The 27,921-nt window shown below is 44.0% G+C and overlaps 1 protein-coding gene across 4 annotated transcripts in view; it reads left to right on the forward strand.

Annotated features, from left to right (window-relative positions):
* Positions 1–27,921, forward strand: part of Maml2 (mastermind like transcriptional coactivator 2) — a 412,973-nt gene that overhangs the window by 358,254 nt on the left and 26,798 nt on the right. The window contains exon 1 of one of the 4 annotated variants that reach the window (NM_173776.3): positions 7,646–7,839. The gene's annotated coding sequence lies outside the window, so the exon portion shown is untranslated. 4 annotated transcript variants of the gene reach the window in all.

Raw genomic sequence — 27,921 nt, forward strand, 5'->3', positions numbered from 1 at the left:
TGCTCTTGGCAGAACATACAACAGCTGGTGGTCTATTCTTTGCCACAGAGACCAACCTGCCTCTGCCCTGGAAGATGGCAAGAGTCAAGCAGAGCGATTTATAATTGTGTCCCAGCACCTCAATTTTGTATTATGTTTATTTATATCGTTTCTTTTTCTGAGATAATCAGCATTCCTCTTTGGGAGGATTCTCATTGGAGAAGCCTCTAGTATAGCCATCCGTGGTTTTCTTCATTGAGTAAGACATCTTAGAACTCCAAGCTAGAGGAAGTGGTGACCAATTCTTTTATGAGAGTTTTAGAATCAACGTTCTACGTTTTATTGAAAGGGTGAATATGTTGTGTCAGTTAAATGATAAATGACTTTGAGTATCTCATGGAATACATCTTGTCTTCATGGGTTTTCTGTGCTCACAACAGCACAGGACCTGCGTGACTAGGGTTCATCAGCTGGCCAGAATAGACAGTTATGTGGAGTTCTACTTTGCTCTGTCAGGAACCACCTTGTATTAGGTTAAGCTTCAAGTTCCATCCTAGGGAAAGCAGAGAAGAAAGCCATCTCATAAGACCTTTTAGCAAAGAGAGTCAAGTAGGCTCTGGAGCTACAGAGAGACCCAAGCAGCCATGGAAGTCAGTATGGTCAGCACCGCGGGTCTTGTAAGTGTTGGAAGACACTTAGAACATGGAAAATGCATCTAAGACCACACAGCCAGACAAGATTCTCACTATCAAAGTGATGTCATGCAAAGCAGCCTTCAGTTAGGCTGGCCACAGGTCAGAGCCATGGTCAGGAAAACTGGGAAAAGGCAGAGTGGGATGGTTGTACCTGAGGTTTTAGAGTATGGCAAACAGGAGACCCATTCCTGACCAGCTTGTTTATTTCTGTATGAGCATAGCTTGTTAAGTATAAATAATGGGGAATTTCAATTTCATGTGTAGAAAGAAATTCTTAACATCTGACACTGTCCATGTAGTGTGTACTTCTTGGTGGCGGGGGGGGGGGGTGGTATTCTAAGGCATGGAAAGTTTCCTAGTGTGTGCTGCCAAGTCTGTTGTGAGTATACCGATGACCCCAATCCTGGGCCTAGGTGATGCCTCTGGGACCTTTCTCTCGGCAGTCACTGAGAAGATGCTTCTGAGAGACACATAAAAACTGCACTGAATAATGAAGGGACTGAGAAGTCTTTCTGAGAGTTGGAGGTGGCTTGCTGCTGCTGTTGTTTTGTGGTACAGAGCATGATGGATACCTTGTCAGCTGGACACCTAGGAGGTGTGCCTCTGGACACATCTGTGAGAAATGCTTATATTAAGTTAGCCTTTGAGAGTAGCCCAGTGGAGTTGTCTTGACTATATTGGTTGACGCAAGAGACCCATCCTAATTGTGAGTGGAACCATTGGCTGGGCAGGAAATTCTGGGTTGTAGAAGAGTGAAGAAAGAGAGGAGACCACTAACGTGCATACATTGATCCTTGTTCTCTACTCCCGAGGTGTATGTAATGTGATAAGGTGCTTGAATTTCCTGGTGCTTTAACTTTTTCCACAGTGATGGTCTATGATGGAAACTACTAGTTATACTAGTTATACTAGTTATACTAGTTATACTAGTTAAACAACCCTTGTTCCACTGAACTGCTTTTGTCCAAGTACTTTATCTCAGCAACAGGAAGGAAATGTAAGACACTGATCCTAGGGATTCAGTTGATCCACTCTAGACTGAGCCACATCCCCACGTGTGTGTGTGTGTGTGTGTGTGTGTGTGTGTGTGTGTGTGTGTGTGTGTACATGCGCCTGCTTAAAATCAATATGTCAAGAAAGAAAACCATTACACCCTGTTCTTGCAATGTGTTTAGGACACAGTAAGCTTATGTAAGTAAGATTGTTGTCAGTTCACATACATTGCGTGAATATAAAATACCAATAAGCTCACATCAGCTTGGTGAGCTAGACACCTCAGGGTTAGAAAAGGATGCTGGTGAACTTAGGAAGAGAGTAGCTATAATTTCCTCTTGGGGGTGAGGCACAGGACTGATACCCAGTTAAACCTCGGTAAACCTTGTCCCTTTCCTACCCTTTGGTGGCTCCCTGGTTTCCCTGATGCTCCCACTTGACTGAGTCTTAAAACATTATAATGTGGACCATAAGAAAGAGTTGACATGAGAGCATTCGCAGAAACATCCCTCAGCGTGAGCCTATGCTAAAGGCATAGCACATTAAAAAGCAGGTTTCGATAACTGTCTGGGTATGAAGAGACCACTGAAAAGGCCACTGTGAGGCAGTTTCCCTGTACCTCAACTCAGAGGCTGTAATAGATGCATACAGACATCAAGACTTCACAGAATTTTTGGCAATGATTAAATTAGATGATGTATATACGCTTAATACAGTAAGTATCCTGCAGTTAATAAATATTATCTGCTATAAGTAGTAACACTCTGTGTTATTACTGTCTGTTTCTGTTCCTTTCAAAGGACTGTATGAGAAAAGAGGCCTTGATTGGTTCTATCTAGTATCCTATGGCTTTGGCATATCGTATGCTCTAATTAGTTGTTGGACAGATGGGTGGGTGTAAGGATATTCGGATACATGGATGAATGAATGGATAGATGGATTCATAGATAGATTGGTGGATGGATATCTGGGTAAACGGGTAAATGTATGGATTCTTGGGTACAAGGATGAATGAGTGGATGAGTTTAACTTAATGGATAAAGCACTACAGAAATCTCAATATGTAAGGTCCTTCCCAAATTACTGCCTCACATGCAACATGATGGTAATCAAGACGCTGCATCCATCTGCAGTGTCCAGCAAGGGAGTTCATTGGGCTCAAGTAAATGTTTATATTCACAAGACTGTTGCACCCATTTTTGACACCAGCCTTTTTAGAAGGACAAGCATAGAAACTGTAGAGTCTAGGACAGAAACATCAGATGCTCGCCTATAGTTAAAACTCTGAAAGTTCTTAGGCCAGAGAATAAAGCCCATATGGGGCAAGGAAAGGACCTGGCTTTTAAGAAAGTTACATCTCACAGTCAAAACTCCTATAAGATCCAAATGTATACCTTGAAGAGTCCTCTCTACATGTTATGTAGAGTCTTGCTGCACACAGGGAAATTCAAAGCATAGTCTCCCTAGTAGTACTTAGTATCTGTAGCTCCCCCATCCAGACGTGTTCTACCAATGAGGGGTCAGTTTTACCACATTCAATGTTGCCTAGCAACATAATTGATGCACATCATCTTTATCTGTTCCTGGAGCAGTCAAACTAAGAAGTTAGCCAACAGAAAGATGTTTTGCTAATTCTTTGGCCATCATATTTAGAATTATTTGAAGCTATTATTTGTGACAACCTGAGAAAACCATTAAAATGCACCTGTGAAGAATTCATTCTTCATCTTGTACCTACCACAAATATGTCCAGATGTAGACTGACACGGGTACGGTTGTGCTTGTCAGTCTGTACCCTTCCCCTGTCAGCCAAGCATAAAGCTCAGTGACACTTAGCACCACGCCTTCCCTTCACATCAGCCTTCCACCAACAGTCCCACCAGGAAAGCCCAAGAGTAGCTAGCACAGTGGTCCTCAACCTTCCTAATGCTATGGCCTTTTAACACAGTTCCTCATGTAGTGGTAACCTCCAACCATAAAATTATTTCATTGCTACTTCATAATAATAATTTTGTACTGTTATTTGCTATTTGTAATATAAATATCTGATATGCAGGATATCCGATATGTGACCCTCACCATGGGGTCACGACTCACAGGTTGAGAACTACTTTAGTACCTATCCACCTGTATGAACACACAGCAAATTTCCAATTCAATGGTCCTATTTGATTTGAACAGAGGAGCTCAGCCCTGAGCCTCACTCCTAAAGAACTTTTTAGTCTTCCCTTTCTAACGGCTGCTGCAGGGGGAGGGGGAGACGAAACGAGACCAAAATGTTAGGAAATTGAAAGGATCCCAGTAGAAGATCTAAGATGCATTTAACTGTTCTGATAGAGTGTAAATGAATGCCAAATGCTGTTGGCTGGAATCTCATTAACTTAGTGCAAAGCTCGGAGAAGCCCTCACTTGCCTGGTGCATGTTATTAGCCATCGAGTATCTTTGAAAGTAGTTAGAGAGGGTTTTCTGTTGGTTGTTTGTTTCTCTTACCAAAATCCCAAAATGAGAGACGCAATTTATCTGACCGTCTAAACATGCATGAGGTTATAGAGATGTCCGTTAGATTAGCAGCAAATCATTACCCAGAATGCAGTGGTCTACATCTCTAACCATCAGGAATTATCATTATTTTGTTTGTTTTGAGACAGGGTTTCACTTTCACAGCAGTCCTCTGTCTCAACCTCACAGATGGTAGGATTACAGGTATGGCCACCAAGCTAATTAAGAAGAACTTACTTTATTCCTCAGTAGCTACAAGCCCTGCCTGAGTTCACCGGAGGCATATGGTGCAGCCACAAGTAGGTCAGTGCAGCATAAGTTCGAAGTCTATGTCTTGTTCTATTATGCCTTGTGGAAATGGTTTATGAGTAGAGCATCACCCTAGATGTCCCATCTACAAGCACAGAAGTTTCCCATTAGCTTTCAAAATTATTCCTTTTGTAAGAAGAGAGACAGAGACACACAGAGAGAGACAGAGAGAGAAAGAGAGAGAGAACCTCACTGAGAGGGCTAAGTTTAGATAAATATACTCATCAGACAAAGAGAAAATTTCATTTCATTTGAAATTTCTCCCTCCATTTTATAACCTTTTTTGAAATGGAGTTTATGATATGAATGACCCTCTTCTAAAAAGGATTCTAAAATACAAAGAAAAGTAAAGAAAATAGAGGTCCCAGAGTCACCATTCTGTACCCTGTCTTGTCACCACCCTTTTAAAGGAACTAGTAATTACAACTCATTACCCATCTGGAAGACACGCTAAATAGGTTCCAAATCGGTAAAAAGTATTTGAGATCTTAGACACATCCCTGGTTCATTGTAGCGGAAGGTCTAATACCCTTTCCAAAAATTTCAACTATATGTTTGATCTACTTACAACATTCTTGAACACGTATTCCTGCCAAGATGAAAAATCAAACTAAATCCTTCCACCATGGCTAGCACGTTCCCACTTCTTGCTGATTAATTCAGCTATCTGTGCCATGAAAGCATTCGAAACTAGCAAGTGAAGCTCTAAGTTAGGAAGTTTATTTGTCAAGTAAATGTTAAGACTTGCATGAGGGGTGTAGAGGGGCTTAGACATGTTACATTCAGGATGCAAAAATGTACATTCTCTTGTAGTCCACACTGATCTCAAACAAGGTGAAAAAGGAAACACGCTCCAGCTCGGTCAGATAAAAATAACTGTTTCCTTAGGAAGAAATCCACTCAATCATATAATTACTCTATGAAGGTGAATGTAATAAAATTTTAATTAGCTTCATTTCCTTCAGCTCCTCTTAACACATTCTCTCGGAAAATAGCCACATGGATAAAATGACCTACATGTGCAAAAGATATATTTAAATAATTTAGCTGCCTGAATTAAATTAAAGTGCAGAAGTCTTGTCTTCTCAGAGAGGAGATGGCTTTCATCAGAGCAGCGTCATCCTCCCAAACAGCGTCCCCTGAAACATCAAAGAGCACCATTTATGCCTTTACTGTTTATCTTTGATGGTATTGTTTTATAGAGTACTCTTCCCCCTATACATTCTTATTTTTCAATCCAGATTTTATTGTTTTCCATTAACTTACAGAAATTAATCTGACTTGTCCATTAAATTAGGAAAAAATAATATTATTGCAGTGTATATAGGACTTAGTAGCCTTTCAAATGTGGGACGCTGGCCCAGTGAGTTGGCTCCGTGGGTAAAAGTGCTTGCCGCTAAGTCTGATGATCTGAGTACTGTACCCTGAGTGAAAGAACCAACTTCCAAAAGCTGTCTTCTGGCCTCTACGTGTGCATCATGCCAGGTATAGGCCCACACATGCACATGCACGCACACGCACACAGGACTCCTTTTTGTAATGACAGTTGGTCTTTTATTGTGGAGTGCTGAAGGTGTCCCAGACAGGATGTGGGATTGGAGTTCTTTCAGAAGAGCTGAGAAACTCTGAAAGATCCCAGATTGTCTAATTATGTACCCTCCAGGTCAACATTTTGTCAAGTGGGCATGAAAGACTCAACTCATTCTTCTTATAACCATATTACTATTTGATCTAACCAAACTGTTTGTTAGTACTTGATGGAGACATCGAGAGGGTGAAGAAAGAGAGCGAGCCAATAGCTTCAAATGTTTAGCATGAGCCCAGCTAAGGCTGAACTTCACTATGAGCGCGCCTCCTACGTGAACTCCCAAAGCTTACCTGTGACGTCAGTTTCTTAATCTTGTTTGTAAAGTAGGGAAACTGGGGCTCTGGGATACAGATGAGTTGTCCAGGGTTTCCTTTCACAGTAGCAGAGCAGGAATTTGAGGTAAACTGATTAGACTTTGAACCAGAAGGGGAGTAGGTGAAGTAGCAGGAGTGAAAGGAATTTAGAATAGGGGTGTTTGGGGAAAGCATTTTTTTCATCCAGCAGCTATCATTTTTATTAGATCTTAAGTGCCATCCCTGTGCCAGGCACCGGGGGAAGCCACAGTGACCAATAGTTAACAAAGTGGGCACACGGTGCCACATGGGAGTTTAACCTTCCATCCACTGGGGTCCTCTTCTCGGGCCCCCTGATCTTTTCATTTTAAGGTCCTTGCCCTAGCTTAAAAGTTCTTTATCAAGAGTAAAACCTATTACCTTTGTTACTTGATGAAATCAAGAATGGGGGTAGGGGGTAGACATTTAGAGAGAATGCTAGTGTAGGCTCTAAAATGGAGTTCCTTTGGCCTTTTGGGCTTCTGAGGAGGGTGAGGAGTGGACAGGATGTGACAAAATAGGTGTTGCAGCTCCTGGGGGTCACATTTTCCACCAAAATTTCCATTACACAGATTCTCTCCTTTAGAAGATATTTTGCAATTGATTTTGGGAGACAGACATATGGGGGAGGGGTAGTGGAGAAAGGAAACAGGGAAGGAAGGATCCAGTTTTGCTGGACTAGCGCTCAGAGTTCCTCTGTCCTCCCCAGGGACACTTTCCCACCCCCACCCCTCCCCCCACCCCGTGTAAACAGAGCGACTCTTTGCTAATGCAAATTTGGAGGGTGGGACTGTCCAGCATTCAAGGAGCCTATCACCTGGGTCCACTCTGCAAAGCTGAGAGACCTTAGTCCCTCCATTAAAAGAGAGGCTGTGTGTTACCGAATTCAAGAGGAAAAGGAAAACATTATTCTGGCTTAGGCAGTACACCATTCATAGTTTTGAAACAAGGATTTTTTTTTTTTTTTTTTTTTTTTTTTTTTGCTGACAAAGAAAAATGTATTTTTAAGCCTGAGTTCTAAAAACCAAACAATCGTCCATCCCTGTCGTGTAGCTGGCCTGTTTCTGCCAGCTCCTTGATATGAGCACAAACACACTCTTGCACTTCCCAGGGCTCGGGCAGTTCTCAGCGCAGTTGGGGGCATCTGCTCCTCTCCGGTGGACGGGGCCCTGCCCTCTGTCTGCACCTCTCCTCCTCACAGCTCTAGAGCAATCCTATACCCTCCTCAAGCTGTGCTGACCTGCCTCCAGGCAGGAAGACAAAGGAGAAGGAAGTAGTTCTGTTCGTCTAAAATCAGGGCTGTGTCCTAACAGAAATGAGAGTTAGGCAAGCCAAAGCCCACCCCATGATAAAACCAAAAAGCACTCGCAGAAACAGGGAAAAGAGAAGTTTGCAGACAGGAGGAAAGGAGAAAGGGGAGGTTGACTGGGGAAGAGCTGACTGGTAAGTTGCTCCAGAAACTTCTGAGTCTCCAGTTTTGATTTTGATTTCTCTTTATTCCTGTCTGAGAAGGGTTGCTCGGTTGGAGAGTGCTTTCAGTTATCTGGGCTATGGGGGGAGGGGAGATCCTTTTGGCGAATTCTGCTAGGGCTGTGAACCAGTGCATTATATATGAATTCAGTTGAATCAAAGAATCTTGTTGTTTCCCAAAAGATGCTTCCCAATGCAGCTTTTTTCTCATTTTTGTTTTGTGTGGTAGATTTTGATTTGAGATTTCACTTTTGCGTTACTTTCAAAAAACAATCAGAAAGGCAAGTTCTCTCAGTATATCTGTATAGGACCATTTGCGTAACTCTCACCCCTGTTTGTTTATACTACCAGTTGGTGACTATCTCTCTTTGAAACTAGTTATTAATGACAAGAAAGAAATGTTGATGGGGTGAAGGTCTCAATCTTTGAGGGCATGAGAGGAGAATCTTGGAAGCTGAGGTTGTGAGGAACCAGTTGAAGAAGCAGAGGCTGTTATAGCGTGCCCCCAGGGGCACAGCATGAGGAAATCAGGTCTGAGGGTGTCCAGCTCTGTTCTCTTCCAACAGAGTCCTGTTCATGTCCACCTTCCCCCCCCCCCCCCCCCCCCGCAACATTGTAGACAACGATCTGCAGAGCCTGGCAAAGTCCTGTGACTTGAGATAGTCATTCACCAAGACGATCTCCACACAGAGGTCTCTCTGAGCAAATCAGAAAGGGGCTTTGCTTCCCAAGCGCAGACTTCCCCTCCAGTCTCTGTCTCCCAGCCTGGCTACCAGGCTTGCTTGAAGAAGCATAGGCTGTGTATCATTGAAACTAGTTATTAATGACAAGAAAGAAATGTTGATGGGGTGAAGGTCTCAATCACCTTCCTGTACCCGAAGCCAGGGCCTCAGCCTAGTGCTTCTGTCCTGAGGGTGCCCATATATCAAGAGGGGTGCTAACCAGGGACGACACACCTGCCAATCAAATACCTGGCATGAAGGTCTTTTATAGCAGATGAAGACCAAAAGGAAAACACAGACTCATCTTCAGGGACACTGACACCTTTTTCTTTTTTTTTCCCAACACTTTTCATTTCCAAAGAACACAGCCACACTCAACTCTGAACAAAACTGTAAATAGACAAACTTGCCAAAGGACTTTTATTTTTCTTGACTAACCTCTTTCCAGCACTCAGTTATATCGCTGCTCTCTCCGGCTGTTAGACATACCCTTTTTAGACTATTCTTACTTAAACTATTCGTATTGAAAACCCACTGTGCACCAAAATTAAGGTTTTTCTTTCAATGGCATTTATAATTTAATGAGAATTCCAAATCCTAGCTCAATACTTGGAACACAGCACACATTTGATAACTACATGATGAGCAAAAAGAAAGGGAGGATGCGAAATGGTCCACAGCCCATGAATGATGGGGGTTCGGGCAGCGGGCCTGAAAGGGAGTGACTGTGAGCGATGGGATAACCAGGCCTTGTGTACTCTGTCCCAGCTTCTCTGGACATCAGTGTAACCCCAAGAAAACCCGACGCAGACACCTGTAGCAGATCTCTGAAACTCTTCTTCTGAGAAGGGTTCTCTCCTCCAGACACCTCAGAGTTTTAAGATTGAAGATCCTTTGCATCCCACTGCTTATCAAACCCTTGTCTAGCAACAATGTCCTGGACTTCTAACAAAAACCAAGTCTACAAAGTATCACTTCAGAAACTTCCCTCCAGACACCACACCCAGGGTTATTCCCAGCACCCTTACTCATCTCTTCACTCTCAGACAATGATCCGTACCTGTGTCTGCTTACTACAAGTCCACAGTGAGTGGCTTATACACACACATATTACGTCAAACAGAATCCACAGTTATCGAGATGATTAGAGAATTCCCATCTGCACGCCTCCGTGGAAGTCTCTTTGTTTCCCTCCTGTGAGGACTCCCATGAGGAGTAGGTGTATCTGAATACTGCCTTGACTCAGAGTTCCTAGAACGAAGGCAACTGCCCCAGAGCTGTTTCTCTTCCTAAAGTGTCCCGTGTACAAGAGTCCTGTGACACCTCTTTACACCCAGAGTACTCAGCCAGCCAGTTGATTGTCTATATGATCTCTGTTTTATCCAGAAGTTGCGGGATTTCTCACGCCTCTGTTCTTCCTCAGCTGGGGAACCTTCTGTGTTTCACAACAATTACTTTGCCATCTGTGCAGCACACAGACTCCAGAGTCTTGTCTCCCACCAATGGCCAGTAAAGTCCATTTGGCCTCCCAGGGGCTCTTCTTTTGTGTCCCAGGTGACAATATTTATCTTCCTTGCTGACACTTGAGAACTCTAGATGAATTCTTTGTGACCTCCCCTTTTTAAATAGTGTATTTGTTTTTAAAGGGGTACTTATTTAGTGGGGAAGGGGGCTGTGGTGTGTGTACAGACACAGGTGAGCCGCAGGACTCACGCAGAGATGACAAGACAACTTCTGGGAGTCAGTTCTCACCTGCCACATTATTGATTCAGGGTCTCTCTCGTTTCTGCTGCTGTTTTCCAGACAATTGTCCCACACTCACCTAGCATTTTAAACATGAGCCACTTCGTGAGGCTTTTTTAATGTATGTGTTCTAGGGATCTTACTCAAATTGTCAAATGTAAGTGGCTAAAGGTTTTTCCCTGCTAAGCCGTTTCTCCAGCCTCAGTCCTCTTGAAGTACTTTCCTGTATCTGGACAGAGTGAGCATTCTGCTTGGACTTCTGTGTCCATGCTCTCCCATTACTGTGCTGATTCTGTGAGAGAAAGCAAGAATTGTTAGAACTCTAATCTACACATGACTTCTTGTGCCCCTGCCTGTAAAAGGGCACCAGTGTCAGCTGCTGCCTTTCCTTTCCAAGGTCAAACTGAATGTGAAGTGATAAGCTAGTCAATCTAAGGGAAAACTGTCTTTATGTAAACCCAAGGACCCAGTCCTAAGTCAGAGTGTGCCCTGTGTTAGAGAATGTTCAGAGGTAGGTGATAATGAGCATTGCATTATCCAGGGCTTAACTGAGCTTTGTGGTTTGGGTAAAGCAAAGAGATGGAGAAATAGCTTCACAGAGAGGCAAGCTTGGGCTGGGGAGGTGACTCAGTGGGTAAAGCACTTGCAGCTCACGAAAGAAGACCTGAGTCCTCAGAACCCACACATGCATGACCCCAAGGTTCCCTCCTCTCTGCCTCCCCAGCTCTTGAGTTACAGGTAAATGCCACCATGGCCAGCTTTTTACATGTGTGCTGAGCATGGAACCCAAGTCCCCATGTCGGCATGGTACACACCTCCCAGCTGCCCGTCACCCAGCTCCATATCTCCTTTTTTCTTACCCGAGACGACCTGTTAGAGATCTCTGCATCCGCATTCCCACAGTAAAGCACCGTCTTCTCCACAAAGTCCAGAACTTGAGAATAACATTCTCAAGGAATTCGTTTTACACCTTCACCCATTCAACATGTACTCATCAAGCACTTACAAAACGCTAGGTGCTCTCCTCAGTGCTGGCTATGCAAGGGTGAGGAAGACACACGTGTCTTCTGCCAGGTTGTGATGTTTCAGTAGAATGCAGAGACTATACGCAGTAGAGACATGCATACAAAATGTGGGGGCTAGTTTGAAAGTCGGAGGATGATCTGTTGGGGCGTGTGCACTGTGTTGTGCACTGTGCATTCAGATGCTGACCACTGTGCTCGGAGACCTGGTTGCCTTATGAAGGCTGACACTGTCATTATCCTTGGATCATCTTACATCGAGATGTTGTGTAAAAATTGTTTTCCATCACCTCTGACTGGTTAATAAAAAACTGATTCAGCCAATAGCTGGGCAGGACTTCCGGCTCCAGTGAAAAGGGTCTTTGGTGAGAACCAGAGAGAGAGAGAGGATTTTCCAGGAGATAGACCATGAGCACTTGCCTTGAGCAGGTCACCACGGAGTCAGCATGAGGACACGGATGGAACAGGAGCAACCAGAGCAAGACTAAGATGGCAAGTAATGGGGCACGTGGCTGGGAAGCAGGCAGCCATAGAGCATTGCCGAGGATAAACTTCTGCCCAGCTACAGGGATTAAAGCTTGTTAATACATTTACTAGGTCTCTGTGTCATTTATTTAGGAGATAAAAGGAGCAATAGAACCCCTCCCCAGAATTACTTCACAATGATGGCTTCCTGCTCACGGCAGGATATAAAGAAACCCTCTGACTGTAAAGCTTGGGAGAAATACAAACTAAAGGCCAGGAGAAGAGCACTGCAAGTTTAAGTGTTGAATTTATCCAAGATTTAGTTATATATTTAATATCTTACACTTTCCTCAGATCATTGCTTTCCAGTATGTGTTTAGGAGAATGCATCCTGAGCAGGTATAAAGATAAGTATATGCACATACATTTATATATAATATAATTATAATATAGATGTTGTCAAATCTCAGTAAAATAAATAAACGAGTTTTTAAACTCCATTTTATAGTCTCTTACTACAACACACATTGCTGATGAGTGAGACAGTGGAGTGGCATAGAATTCAATTTAGACTGCTCTCCTCAAATTCTTTTATATTTTTCTACTGCACAAATGCTTAGGTATTAATAGATTCTTTAGTTCTACTGGTAAAATCTAGGTAGTAGTCAGTCCCAGTGTTGTTCTTAACCAAAACATAGATTTTTACCTTTCTCTTTACTTGGTTACTGCATCTTTTCCACAGTCCCATCCTGACTCGTTTTAATCTTATTATCTTCACACTGTTAACCAAGCTGCCTCTTGGAATATTTTATCATGTTAGCACTGGGAGTTAAAATATTAAAGGGTACATTTATACAGTTTGCAATAAACAGTCAAAGAACAAGGTTCAGATGCCCAGCGAGATCTCAGTGGTTGTGTGCCTGGGATCTGTGGGTGAGCCACACTTTCTCTGAAAGCAAGAATTTATGCAATTGTTTCTGGCTGGGTATTTCTGGTCTCTTTCTCCTTGTGTGTACTCTGCAAACTGTCCTGAACTGCATGGCTGAAAATAGCCTGAAGACTGGGAAGTTGCTGCTCCCGGGTCTTTGCTGCTTGACTGAAGAACTCTGTTTGTTCATTCTTTGGTTTCCAGTAGATACAGATACAGATACACGCTTCGGCAGCAAAGCTAAGCTTGCAAGCAGCTGTCCGATCAAGTCCTATCTTATAATCATGTATAATATACCTTTGCTTCTAAATGCATTTGTGTACAAGAGAAGAGCAGCCAAGATGGGACTCCTGGACATCTAAGGGAAGTTTAGCCAAAGATCCTGTAGCCCTTGGTGATTTCTAAAGAGAAAAGAACAGGGGTTCTTGTGTTATTGTGGGTGGATCATTTAGCTTTACAGGTTTAAAAGCAACAGAGAAAGTACAAAGCCAATTTTTTTCTGAGACATTAGTTGCTGTGAAGAAAAACAAGCCAAAGTTTGGTTTGTGGGCACAGATATCCCAGCATGCAGCTGTTGTTGGGCAGGCAGTGAGCCCTGGCATGGACCTAGGTACCTTGGCTCCCTGCAACAGTGCAGGAACAACCTAGCTGGTGCTGATCTCTGATTAAATTTTCAGAATCAGATTTGAAATTATCTGCTCTGCTTTCATTTATCTAAGACCATGCTTTGTGCTGAGGGTTACAGTCCTCTGTGCTGGGAACAGAGGTGGGAAGATAGCCGGTAGGTGGGAAGGTGCTGGTAAACACCAAAGGTGTTGACCAGGTTGGAACTAGCAATGGCAGACATGTATTGTCATTCTGGGGAATTGAGGGCAGACAAAATATTGGAGGCTTACAGCTTTGTGATTTATGCCATAGCATCTCAGCCTGTGTTGTGTTTACAACTGGATTTCTTAGGTAGGCAATTCAATATATTTGTGAATTTTGATATGAAATTCTTTACTCGCCAGGCGGTGGTGGCACATGCCTTTAATCCCAGCACTTGGGAGGCAGTGGCAGGTGGATTTCTGAGTTCGAGGCCAGCCTGGTCTACAGAGTGAGTTCCAGAACAGCCAGAGCTATACAGAGAAACCCTGTCCCAAAACAAAACAAAACAACAAAAACAAAACAAAACAAAAAAAGAAAGAAAGGAAAAAAATAAATTCTTTACTCACTGGCAAAATAAGAAAGGGTTAATATTAGACCTAAAATCCACATGCTACCACTATTGCCAACCTTGTCATGGGCACCCGAAATCCTTTCCTGGGCTTGTTTGGGTTTCTCAACACCACTGCCAACATGACCAGCCAAGTGACCCAGCCCATTTCAGGGGAATGGGTGGGGCTTGTGTGCTCTCAGTCAGCTCTGTCCCACAATCCTGAAGATGAGCAAATACTTAACCATTCCCGGAATGAGAGGAACTAAGCCTCTAGGGTGCCTCAGCCTGCCTCAAACTGCCCTCCAGGGTGCCTCAGCCTGCCCTCCAGGGTGCCTCAGCCTACCCTCCAGGGTGCCTCAGCCTACCCTCCAGGGTGCCTCAGCCTGCCCTCCAGGGTGCCTCAGCCTGCCCTCCAGGGTGCCTCAGCCTACCCTCCAGGGTGCCTCAGCCTGCCCTCCAGGGTGCCTCAGCCTACCCTCCAGGGTGCCTCAGCCTGCCCTCCAGGGTACCTCAGCCTGCCCTCCAGGGTGCCTCAGCCTGCCCTCCAGGGTGCCTCAGCCTACCCTCCAGGGTACCTCAGCCTGCCCTCCAGGGTGCCTCAGCCTCCAGGGTACCTCAGCCTGCCCTCCAGGGTACCTCAGCCTGCCCTCCAGGGTACCTCAGCCTGTCCCCCAGGGTGCCTCAGCCTCCAGGGTACCTCAGCCTGCCCTCCAGGGTACCTCAGCCTGCCCTCCAGGGTACCTCAGCCTGCCCTCCAGGGTGCCTCAGCCTCCAGGGTACCTCAGCCTGCCCTCCAGGGTACCTCAGCCTGCCCTCCAGGGTACCTCAGCCTGCCCTCCAGGGAACCTCAGCCTGCCCTCCAGGGTGCCTCAGCCTGCCCTCCAGGGTACCTCAGCCTGTCCCCCAGGGTGCCTCAGCCTGCCCTCCAGGGTACCTCAGCCTGCTCTCTAGGGTGCCTCAACCTGCCTCAAACTGCCCTCCAGGGTGCTTCAACCTGCCTCCAGGGTGCCTCAGCCTGCCCTCAAGGGTGCCTCAGCAGGCCCTCCAGGGTACCTCAGCCTGCCCCCTGGGGTGCCTCAGCCTGCTTTCCAGGGTACCTCAGCAGGCCCTCTTTCTTCTGGTGCCATAGCACACAACTATTTTTACCACATGTTTGTGTGCTTGTGTGCTTCCCTAGTGGATGTGTTCTACAACAGGGCTTCAGCCACCTGGTCGGTGACAGATTTGTTCTTTCTTACCTATTGTGAAAGAACCTAGTGGGGAAACCCCCACACTGTTCCCAATTCGGCGTGCACCCAAGAATCATGAACAGAACGCCTTGATGTAAAAACACTCTCACTCATGGTGAGAGTCTCCTAAAGCTATTGAAGATGGTTCAAGCAATTCAAAAAGGCAGATTTTTTTTTTTTTGGTTGTTTGAGACAGGGTTTCTCTGTATAGCTCAGGCTGTCATGGAACTCACTTTATAGACCAGGCTGGCCTCGAACTCAGAAATTCGCCTGCCTCTGCCTCCCGAGTGCTGGAATTAAAGGAGTGCGCCACCACGCCCAGATCAGACAATTCTTAGAATCTGCTTAACTAAGTCATTTAGGTACACAGTAGTCTCTGTTATTGCCCAGGGCAAATATTGAAGCCCAGGTAAACACCAGGAACAGAAGGAACTGGCCCTAAGATCAAACTGTGTGCAAGCTCTGCTCGCCTGGTATCAAGTATCAAAAATGATGTAAGGGATTCTGGGTGCCCGTGAAGAGTTTTACAGTCTTATTCCTATGACTTTTTCTGCTTTGCATGAAACCTTTTCATGTTAAATGAAAAGAAGCGCCAGTAAGGTAATGAAATAGCTTGTAAATAAACAGTTCAATTAAAAGATGTATTTGTGGAAGTTTTAAAACAAAACACATGCACACATGAGTACATATGTGCTCACGCACACAGGCACATGCACATATGCATGTGCACACATGAATGCACACACACACTAGTGAGTTCCAGGTGTTTGAACAACTGCCCCAGCAAGGCTATGGGAGTCAGACGCTCCACTCTTTGGAGCCAGTATGTCAGTCATCAAATAGAGAATAAAACCCTGGCTTCTAAAGTGGCCATTCTGTCATAGATCCAGCACCACCAATCCCCTGCCTCCAACTCCAGACTACCTAAAGCAATAGGGCATTTAAGGCCTTGAATTATTTGACTGTAATTATTACACTGAGTTCATAAATGCATCTAGTAAAGTAGATTCAGTGGTTATACTTAGTCTGATTTAAGAAGAAACAGCTCATAAGAAATATTGTTCTTCCCTGAAGAAATGAAAATTCACAGGAGGGGCAGGACTAAGAATAACATGGAAGCAAAGCTCTGCCTTAAACCCTTTGTAAAGCATGCTCTGTTCTTCTGCTTAACAAATGCAGCCTTCATCATCTTTGATTCTGGGAACAGTGTCAAGCCTAAGAAACAATTGGAAACCTGCAGTGCTGTAGCCTGTCCCCTGCTGGTGATTCTAACTGGGTCCAAATTAAGTATCTCCCTTCCAAGTGTTCTGAATAACACTCATGACAGAAGTTGGGACTCAGCCAGAAGAAGCCAGAGGCTGACACAACCCTGTGTCACCAGGGTTTCTAAGAGGTGGTCCAATTGTCTCTACTAGGACATAACTCTGCCCCCAGCTGTCCCTTCCTCTTCTTCTTCTGTTACAGCATCTGAAACAGAAGTTGCATAATCACAATCGCTGGGCCCTGGTTTCAAACCCCTTCTTGAGTACCAAGCTGGCTGAAGATCATGTCCCTGTAGGACTTGGAAACAGGGTCTCACTGTGAGGCCTGGCATGCCACCTGCCTGTCACATACTCTAAGTGAACATCACTACTCCCAACTTGAGACATGGTTAACCTGAGGGACTGTAACACACAGGAGGACTAAGGTAGACAGAGACCACGTCTGTACCTCAGGATACTGATGTGCAAAGATCTGAGTGATTTGACAGAAACTAAGCAACTGTTGTCGAGCACCTTGTCTGTGCCCAAGGCAGTCATTTTATTTAGTGAATATTTTTATAATTTTACCTGAGTGGTATGTATAATCTAAGAAAAATCACTAAGAACCATTTTGGTTATCAAAAATGTTAAGGAGTGAGTACTCGTCCCTTTCAGATCCCAGCTTGGCACAGTGATGGTCTTTCATGTCTCACAGTGAAGACACTGGTATCATATTTCTTTTCTTTTGCATAGCTTTGAAAACACTAATTAGCAGTTTCATTGAAAGTACAACATCCATGGATTCACAATCCAGTGTGAACAGGGACATGAGAATCCATCTCCTAGGCTTCTGGTGGGATGAGACACAGAAAGGAACATTTCACAAGTTTATATCTTCCTCAGTTATTAAGAGAGAGAAAGGGATTATCATGAAATAGAATGTGGAAGAAAAGGCAGACATGGTAATAGCATCCTTTCTTAGAAGACTTGACTTTCGTTTTTGTTTTTTTTTTAAGATTTATTTATTTATTATGTGTAAGTCACTGTAGCTGTCTCAGACACACTAGAAGAGGGAGTCAGATCTCATTAGGGATGGTTGTAAGCCATCATGTGGTTGCTGGGATTTGAACTCAGGACCTTCGGAAGAGCAGTCGGGTGCTCTTACCTGCTGAGCCATCTCACCAGCCCAAGACTTGACTTTTCAAATTTCACATAGGTTATCTTGCTAAGTAACCGTGATAACCCTAACCCGTGTCAACATTGTCTCCATGCCACAGAAACTGTCAGATCCAGAGCACAGCACACATTGGGATTATTCTTCATCTCTGATGACCTCTGTCCCCCCAACTTGCAGTATTGTAGGGCTCAGAAGAACGGTGAACAGAGGGTATGATAGCCCTCTGTGGTTGACCCTTCCAGGACATAAATCAAAGTCAGGGTCATTCAAAGAGATCTATGGTTCTTCTGACATCATTACCATTGGGCTTCAAGTGCCCTGGGTCCGGTTGTTATTGCACACCAGGCTCAGTGAGGTTTTGTGAGGGTGCTTCTGCTTGGCACTCTGTCTGGACTGGGCATGTGCTCTTCTACCCCCACAGCTGGAATGCCGAGCTCTGAGCAGCTGTGGGTCTCTGTAGGTATGCCCTGCACACATGGATGCTTGTCACAGTAGCCTGTGTGTGTCACACATCATCTTCTTTCCTCGGGAATTTGATTTTTAGTCTCATATGACAACTGCCCTGATATTTATGGGTCTATATCTGGAGTGTAGGTTAGTTGCTATTATGTTGACCTACTCATTTTTTTTCTCAAAATTAATTCACACTTATAAATCAAAGTGGCTCCTACTATAAATGCTGGCAAAACAAAAAAACAAAAAAAAAATCCCCTTCTTATTTTATTTTTTTTAGGAAATATGAGCTGTTTTTTTCTTTATCTTAGAGTGTTTAAAAATATTAGTTGCAGAACTTAAGACACACACGCACACACACACACACACACACACACCCTAATTTGTGGTCCTACCACCACACACTGCCTCCTTTCTGACATAGGTGGAATTCTCTAGATGTGACTTTTTTGTCTTCTTTCTTCTTCCTTTTCTTACATGGGGAGGTAGGGGTATCTTGAACTTTCTACATAGCTGAGACTGGCCTTGAACTCACTACAGAGTCCAGGATGGCCTTGAACTCATTATAGAGCTCAGCATGACCTCGAGCCCAGTGCAACCTTAATCTCACAGTGACTTCCCCTTCTTCCAGGATGACATAGCTCTTATCTACAAGCCCATCTTTTACCCTGAAATCTTCCCTCCCCACAGCTGCATCACCAGTCTCTAAGCTTCCACTGAAAATAGAAGGCAGAATCCTTAAGCCAGAGAGTATCGGCAGGAGTTTGCTATCTACTGAGAACCTAGGACTAGGGATATGAGCTATGTCTCCTAACACAGTCCATTTTTGAGAGCTATTCTCTCATTCCATTCTTACCCTATGTCTTCCAGCTGGAAAACTACATAGTCTAAGTAATCCTCTATAGTATGTTCACAGGAAATAATAGTTTTGTCTTAATTATGGTCCATTTTAAAAACTGAAAAAAAAAATTGGTCTCCCACGTAGACAGCATCCACAGAATGTAACATTAGAAATCTGGCTATTGTCCTTGGACTTGCAGAGTTTTACAGTATAAAACCAACCTCTTAGATCACAGTCTGTCCTTACCAGGGGAACAGTGCTGCACAAACAAGACGAGAACCAGTTAAAAGGTAATTTCCTGAAATGGTCTCATGTGGAACAAATTGAAAATCCACAGTCCTTCAACAGAGAAATCTTTTTCATTACTTGATCTTAAAAAAAAAAAAAAAAAAGGCTTCACTCTTCACTTCCTTAGCAGATGTTACAAATTCCAGAAACAGACAAGGGCCTTCGAACTGGAATGAAAAATTGATCCACTTAAAAATGTAAAATTCATTTTTTTAAAAAAATGCTTAGAATACAGTAAGTGGGGTTTGGACGGACCATGCCCCTGGCTTGGAAGATTTCTCCTCTGTTTGGTTCAGAGTCTGTCAGTCTAGTAAGTACTGCCCTCACAATGTGAGGAATCTTTACAGTCTTCAGGAGATGGTCCAGGTCTTAGCAGTCTATGGAAACAGGATGCTGATCCGGGTGAAACTGGTAAGTTTCCTGCTAGAGAAGCACTGTTCCCATGAAGGCCAAGGCCATTTTCCCAATGCCATGACACAGTCTTCCTCTTCTATTCTATTCTAACCTGTCTCCTTTCTCCATTCTAATTCTATGGCCTAGATTTAAAAAAAACTCCAAGTACTGAATTTTTCCTCTTTTAGGAGAAAAATATATCTTATTAACTACATACTCATTTAATCATTCTATCAATATTTGAGTGTGTGTTATATTCTAAACACTTTGGTGATCACCGAGGACATGGGAGTGAAAAAGCTAGCCACCGGCTTCCATGGAGTTTAGTGGTTAAAGGAGATAAGAGACAATGAAATATGGGAGCAAAGGTTTGAGAAATGTCATCATGGGGGGAAGCTGGGGATACTGTTGGGGTACTCATCCTAACTTTGGGACTGGGAAAGACCACCTGAGAAAGGGGCATTTGAGGTAAAATGTGAAGGATAAAGGCAGGTACGATGAATTGCACGCTGCAGCGTTCCAGCACTCCTCCAGGTCAGCACATTATCTCTGAACTTCCCTTCTGCCATCTTTCCTCTGCAGTCTGAAAATCTCCTTTAGACAGTTCGTCTCTCGTCTTTGCCTCAGCGAATCCACACCTTTGATAGCTGGGCTTTCCATCTTATATGTTCTTCCTGTGTCTTTTCTCCTCAAGTCTGAACAACTGAGTGAAGTGGCAGTGTAATTAATCTGTCGATTTCCTGAGAGAGGTGGGTTTACTTTAGATGATTCTGGCCTTGGTCACAGTCAGCTCAGTTTAGGAGCCAGACTTTACCTCTATGCCTTCTCACCTTCTTCTCTGCTCACAGCTTACCAGCTGCACTGCCTGTGCTTTGCCTGCAAGTGTTAGTAATATAAAAAACTACCCCACGGGCATGGTGGCGCACGCCTTTAATCCCAGCACTCAGGAGGCAGAGGCAGGCGGATTTCTGAGTTCGAGGCCAGCCTGGTCTACAAAATGAGTTCCAGGACAGCCAGGACTATACAGAGAAACCCTGTCTCGAAAAACCAAAAAAAAAAAAAAAAAAAAAAAAAAAAACTACCCCAGGTGAAACAGCTTTGTCACCTGTGTCCCCAGGAAGGATGTGCTTAGGCTCCCTTTCTATTGTTATATAATTCAGGATCCCCAGCCTGGGGATCGGCAACAGACAGGTCTTCCCCCCTTAACCACCCTAACCAATATCATTCCTCACCAACAGGCACTAAATAGTACCGCAAGGGTGTTCCCAATTCCTAGGTGATTCTAGATCTCCTCCTGTTGACAACTGAGATTAACTATCACAGCCCCATAGTTCCTGCTCCACAGATGGGAGGGCCCATGTATGTCCTGCTGAGTTTCTAATGTAATCTTTCCCTTGAGGGATGGTGGTTCAGCCTTTTTAATGGGACATCTTATCCAGCTATTTCTTTGTGGGCATGGGTGAGTGGGTGTATTGAAATTAATATAAAACCATTTTTCAGGTGCCTCTAGACTACCCAAAGACAAAATGCACAAATAATGACTCCATCAGGAGGCAAAACTCTGTCATCTATTATCTGGGGCTAACCTGGTCTGCCTCGTTGGCTACAAACTGAGAGGGAAGCATTGCAGGAAACCCACCCATGAGGATGCATGAAGCACTTCCCGTCAGTGTCCTCATGAGCTGAGAGTCCTCCCAAGTGCATAAGTGCATCCTGTCCAGCCTCTGCAGGGCGCTCCGGCCTAGCCCACATGATTTTCCAGAACTCCCGAGAACTCCCTACCTCTGTGAGTAAAATGCATCTCTAACTATATCCTTCCCTTTTGCACAATCTTGTCAGTCTATCTATGATGAGATGGTTGCCTGGTTCTAGTTGACTACAAAGAGACTATAATCATGAGTTTCAAGGTTAAGACAATACTAACCAGCCTAGTCCTTCCCTGTGGTTTCAAACATCCTTCTTACCACCATATGACCTCTTTTAGCTAAGACTTTCCTAAAGTCTGAAAGCTTCTTCTCACACTCCTCCTTCAGATCCCTGTGAGACACTGTCATCCTCATTGTAGATAATATTAGATACCCAGTTTAATTTCACACCTGAGCAAATAGGCACAGAGAGGTTAATTGATCTATCTGAGGTCACAAAGTTGCACTCCAAATGTGGTCCTTCTAGCTCTTCACTCTAGAGTTCTTTCCTCTACAGAGATTCATGGGAACTTCAAACAGTCAAGGGACAGTGATGGTGAAATAAACCCAACAACAATCAATATGCTGACAGGGCCCAGTGACTCTTGTCAAACAGGCCCCCCTCATCCTCTACTAGCCTTCCCCCATGAGGGAGAAGGCCTAATCCTTCTAGAACTCCTCTGCTCTCTATATCTTAATTCCAGGATGCCATCTGTTATGGCTCAGGACACAGATACTCATGGCCCATTTAACTACACTGATTAGGGATAGAATGGGGAAGGCAGGAAACTAGGGCACAGTTCCTCTCTGTAACAGGCCTGCAGGGCTTCAGGCAGATCCAGGGCAGGGCCTTGACATGGAGACCACTGGGACAGACAGACAGGAAGAGTGGCAGTTCAGTCAGTACAATAAAGTATAACATTCAAGGTGACCTGAGCCATAGATAAATAAAGTGGAAGAGAAACTAGAGCCATGACTGCTCTTCCAGAAGAGCACACTGGGCAGGTAACTTCTGAGAACAACACAGCTCAGTGGCAGAACATTTGCCTAGAATGGGCAAAGCCCTGGGTGCAATTCCCAGCACCACAAAAGTCCAAGACCCAGAAGTCCTATTTTGTTCACCTTTCTGGCTGATACATAAACGCACAACCCTAGAAAGTGGTTATACAATAAAGCCACACCACTACAGCTTTCAAGAGTTCATCCATTCAGTTTTAGTCCCTGGTGTCTCATCTCCCTGAGTGATCTCCAAGGCAGCAGCACTTGCATCCATGGGAGTTTGAGCCCAGTAGCCCTTTCACCAAAACCCATCAGATAAGACTCTGTCTTACAAAAAGATCGCAAAGTGCTTCACATGGTACCCATTAAAGATTGAGGAGCCAAGACTGATGGGCCCAAAGCAAGGGAAATGGGCTGTAGGATAGATAATTGAATATGGAAAAGCAGGCCTTTATAAATCTGAGTCATGAAGTCACAGTAGGGAAGACCGGAGGCATCAGACCAGAACCACACAGAAGACTCCAGAGAACAGGAGGGAGCTGCTACGGAGAATGGAGATGCAGGGCCATGAGGACAGCGACGGAGAGCTGCAGCTGTGCCTTTTACCCACATGTGCTTGGGGAAGATCTTTCTTCACTTAGCTGGCCTTTGTCAGGGTTTGGTGGTGACGTGAGACTCAAGGAGAGTCTTTCTTGCATGTATTTATTTCTTCTTAGCAATCTGCAAGTCAAACTGCCTCCTCCTTCAGAGGCTCACCTACTGTCTGTCCAGCCCTGGTCATAGGACAGATCTATGGCATCGAACTTTATAAAGACCCAGGTGACTTCTGTGCTCTTTTGTCACAAATACAGAGAGAAAGTTTTAGTCTAGCAATTTGACTTCTTTTTCTCTTATTTACTTGTGGGTGGGTTGTTTGCTGTATTTTGGGGGTGGGCAGGAGTACATGTGGAAATGAAAAGATAATTTCTTCCACTATGTGGGATCCTAGGATCTAACCCACCTCATTAAGTTTCCTAACAAGGGCCTCTATCACTGAGCCGTGTCACCAGGCCCGGACTGTTGTATTAAACAGTAGTTTTACTTCTAAGATTACAATCACATCCTATAAGAAGTTGCATCTACTAAATGTGACCCATGCCTTCAGCTAGACTGTTTCTAGCAGCTTATCAACCCAGGCACCTGCTTTTTTTACTTATGTGTTATCATTAGCATCTGGCTGCTGAACTGATGTAATGGGTAACTGAAATTTATATCCAGGGCCTAGCAAGTTGTGTTACCTTAGCCCAAAGAAAATCTAAGAGCTACTTCTGAAGCAAGTGGATTCTCTACAAAAACATTTTCCATATATGGCTCTAACTAATTAATAGAAAAATTTGTGGTTGCTGGAGTTCTACACAGAGGACTCCCAATGAAGCCATTACCTGTTGTTGTTTGGTATTAGCAGCCAAATCTGTAGGTAGTATATTCAACTTGGTTTCTAAAGAGAGGGTGGCAGCCAAGATTACACCAGCGTGATTGTGGCTTCACTGGTCACACTTACTATGCTACCTACTGTATTATCAAACTTGCCCCGAGGGACTTGATGCCCCTAATCAGCAGGAAGTAGTCTAACAATAACTTTCTCCTTTTCTGGCCCTTGACTTTATTCAGGAATCTCTTTTCTTTCCCCTCTACCCTTTTTTCTCTCTTATCTAGTGTTAAGGGGTTGTTGAAAGGGTGGGAGAAAAGGGATGGAGAAGGTGGAAGAAGGGTGAGCCCACAAAATAGCCAAGCTAGTTACTTGGGTTGGACGCATAACTCTGCTCTAAACCATGAGACCTGGGCTCTACCTCAGTGTCACAAGAGAAAACGAAAAAGGAAAAAACTGCTGCTACATGGAGATTAAGCATCACCTCACCTTTACAGATAAACTAAGGTTTGGAAAAGCAAAGCAATCCACCTAGGGTTACAGTGTTCCAGTGTGCAGGCCACTGATTGCAATTGCAATCATTCAATCACATTGCTTCATATTTCTGCATTTTCCGATATGTGCCTGTCATGAAGGTCTACCCCTGCTTTATAACAGGGACTTTGGCTGTGGTAGAGCTTACACAACAGCTCTCCGGGCTCTACCCCAGCACAGGGCTGCCTGTGTTGGCATCTCTGATGTGATGCTTTCTAAGTGAATGAAGTAACATCTCAAGTGTCACTTCTCTCATCTGTGCAGAGGGAGCACTGAGGGATGCTCATGGACCTGATCGGTCATGCAGTGGGATCATTTGTAAAGTGTCAGTAACACCAACCTGTACATCTCCAACACGTGACAGCCATTCTTAGTGCTTGTGGATAAACAGCTCAAGTTAAGCAGGATTTGAACACAAGATCTGCTTACTTGAGCTTTAGAAATTGCTTTGATGCTCTGTGCTAACTGACCATAGTTCTAGAGTCTCCATCATGGTTGATCTAGATCTTTGTTTGAGAACTTGGGCTTAAGCCACTGTTTATAGCTGTTTTTGTTGTTTGTGAGCCTGTCAAGAGCAGCTTACAAAGGAAAGGGTTGTTTGGGCTCCCTGTTTGAGTGTAAGATCTATCTCAGCCAGCAAGGCATGACAGCCAGGCTGTGAGGCACTAGGCACTTCACACCTGCAGTCAGGAAGCATAGAGGGATGAATGCTGGTTCCCAGCAACCTTTCTCCTATTTGCTCCAGAACTGCAATGCATGAGATGGCCCTGCCCGCATTATCTTGGGACTTCCCTCTTCAGTTCAACTTTGTGAAGATACCACCATAGACATGCCTACTGGTGTGTCACCATGGTAATCCTAAATCTAGTCAGGTTGACAGTGAAGATTAACCACCACACCCACCACATAGCACAGCCTTGGGTGCTAGTTGGAAAGACTAAGAAGATCAGATCAATCTAACTGTTGTTTTAAAGTATAGTCATAAGCCAATCTGCCTTAACTAGAGAGATGTATCCCACCAGTTAGAACACGAAACAGTAAATTGAATTAACTCAAAATATCCAGATTGGATGGTTTTAAAATATCATCCGTGACCATGTCAAAACCTAAATGCATCTTTTCTATAATCCTCCACTGTTTCATTTGTTTGTTTGGTTGGTTGGCTGGCTGGCTGGTTGGCTGGTTGACTGGTTGGTTGGCTGGTTGGCTGGTTGGCTGGTTGGCTGGTTGGCTGGTTGGCTAGTTGGCTGGTTGGCTGGTTGGTTGGTTGGTTGGCTGGTTGGTTGGTTGGTTTTCCACAATCCAAGCTCACTGATATTAGTTTTAAAGATGGATTCTGGAAAGCTTAAGTTGAGAGACATTTGCTTTCTGAACAGGGCTCCTCATCAGACTCCTTTGATCGTCATAAGTCTGTGATCATCTTATGGTCTCTCTTACCTAAGTTTCCAGTATTGAGGTAGTCCTTCTGTTTGGTTTTTTTATTTTTTGAGTTATATATTTTTAACAATTTGAGATATAAAACAATGTATTTAGATCATATCCATTTGTCCCTCTTGTCCCAGACCTCTTCCCTTCTCTCCCTCTTCCTTCTTGATAAGTCACTGAGTTCAGTTAGGGCTCTGTGTACATGTATGGGCACACGGCCATTCAGTACAGTATGTTCGACTGAGGAGAGACCACACCCCTGAGGAAAAGGGACTCTCCCTTCCCCAGCAGCCATGACTTGCCCAAAGCTTCGCAGCTAGGTGTGGGTCTCATGAGTATCTCCTCTGTTCATTCTGGAACATTAACTGGCTTGATCTCCATATCACAGCTCCGTACTCAAGGGCCAAGCTGACACTTGCTATTTAATGCCCTGCTTCAGCTTTCACACTGTGGATGGAGGTATTAAAATCATTCATTTTCTGGAAATCTGTCACTCCATAATTCTAGAGTTAACTTGAAAAGAGAACCAAGTAGACATAAAGAATCCCCAGGGATGGACTCCTCTCATAGTTAAATGTCACTGCTTGTTAGAAAAGCAGCACCTTGCTCATTTTTGTTGTTACCAGTATTTTTATAGTCTTTGTTCCTCATCTTTTAGAAAACGGTATCTTGTATTCCATCGTCCCTCCTCACCTGACTCTGACCCAGCTCAGTGTTAAAAGTGAGGGCAAACAATTCTTCAGGTCCCCATATCACCTACAAGACAGATAGATCCACAGTGCCTAAGCCCAAGAGCAGAAACACAGAAAGAAAGGAGACCACAAAGTGGCTGGCATTCCATCGCCTGAGGCCGCTCACGGTGAGGCTTGCTCACCCCGCAACTCTTCTGCCTTGAGAAACAGAATATTTGAGAGAGGATTTCTGAAAATTCCTTGATTGCTTTTAAGCGCGATGTTTCATCCGTCTTCCAACTGTTTCCATACAGAAGTGTTACTGAAGGTAGCCATGTTCACCAGCCATAGGACTGAAGAATATCAACTTATCCGTGGTAGGTTAAGGGATCAGATTTCCAAGGTTGTTTCTAGAAAATGGTTTTTAATCAATTTCTTCAACTATGCTTGAGCATAATCTAGTAAGCAGATGTGAAGTGAACAACTTATTGTGGAGCTCCCTACATCCGTTCAGAGTCTGCCAGGCTCAGAATCAGAGCCAGGACACTGCACAGACCAACTGCCGATGCCTGCAGCATTGGAAATGAGAATTAGAGAGCAGGCTTCAGGCAGGGCACAGTGGAGCTCAGAGACAGGAAACCTGCCAGCCTGCCTCCGCTGGAGGAACACGTGCAGCAAGGAACAAGGAACCACTTAATGATTAATCACTGTCAACCTTTGTTCTGGTCAAAGACTCGGTTGTTGGGCGAGACTTGTAATGAGGGACTGTTTGGAGTCTGTTGCTATGAGATTGCATTCAATCCTCAGTGGCTGGAAGGCACAGTGGAGCTAACTTGAAAGTGCTCTCACAGTGCCTACTAGAGGTGAGGAAGAGGCTTTGGAGAAATCTGCTCCTAAGCATCACTCCAGAGCCCGAGAAAAAACAGCCGAGCCTAGGCTCGGCTCAGTTGACATGAGATTTTTAACAAATTCTAAAAAATTGACAATAAGTGAAATAGATCAAGGTGATTTATAAACGAACAAAGACACACTCCAAAAATATGCATGAAGCACAGAAGTATACAGACAGCACATAAACACACACCTACACGCAACTTTTCAGAAAGCAAAATGTAAACTGACGTCACCGTTCCTCTTAGCATAAGATACTGAATTGTGAATTTCAAGCCAGGTTCCATAAAAGGCTGGAGTCTCTCTTAACATTTTCTTTAAAGTTAAAGAGGAAAAAAAAATCCTATTTTTGATTAGTTGGCTTTCAGACTTTTATATTGGCATTTTAAAAACCTTGATTTTACTAACGAGAAGCATTATAAGGAAGGAAAGCAGTATTTTTAAATTTAAAAAAGTATTCTTCTGTGTTGAAATGACCTTATAAAACTATGGAATTTTTATAAGCATTTTTGTATCATTATTCTAAGATATACACGTAGGTGGAAGTATTGATATAGACTAAGAAGTGTGAGTGATACTTTTAGATGAGAGAGAGATCTTTCTCACTCTGTCTGTCTTTCTCTCCCTCCTTCCCTTCTTCCCTCTCTCCCTCCTCTAACAAATGTATTTACCATTGTTTTAATATGTCTGTAAAATGTACCTTATATCGTGTTTTATAACTTGATTATGACTGTTAGTGTCA

Source organism: Mus musculus, chromosome 9, assembly GCF_000001635.26.
Source record: "Mus musculus strain C57BL/6J chromosome 9, GRCm38.p6 C57BL/6J".
NCBI classification, from domain to species: domain Eukaryota; kingdom Metazoa; phylum Chordata; class Mammalia; order Rodentia; family Muridae; genus Mus; species Mus musculus.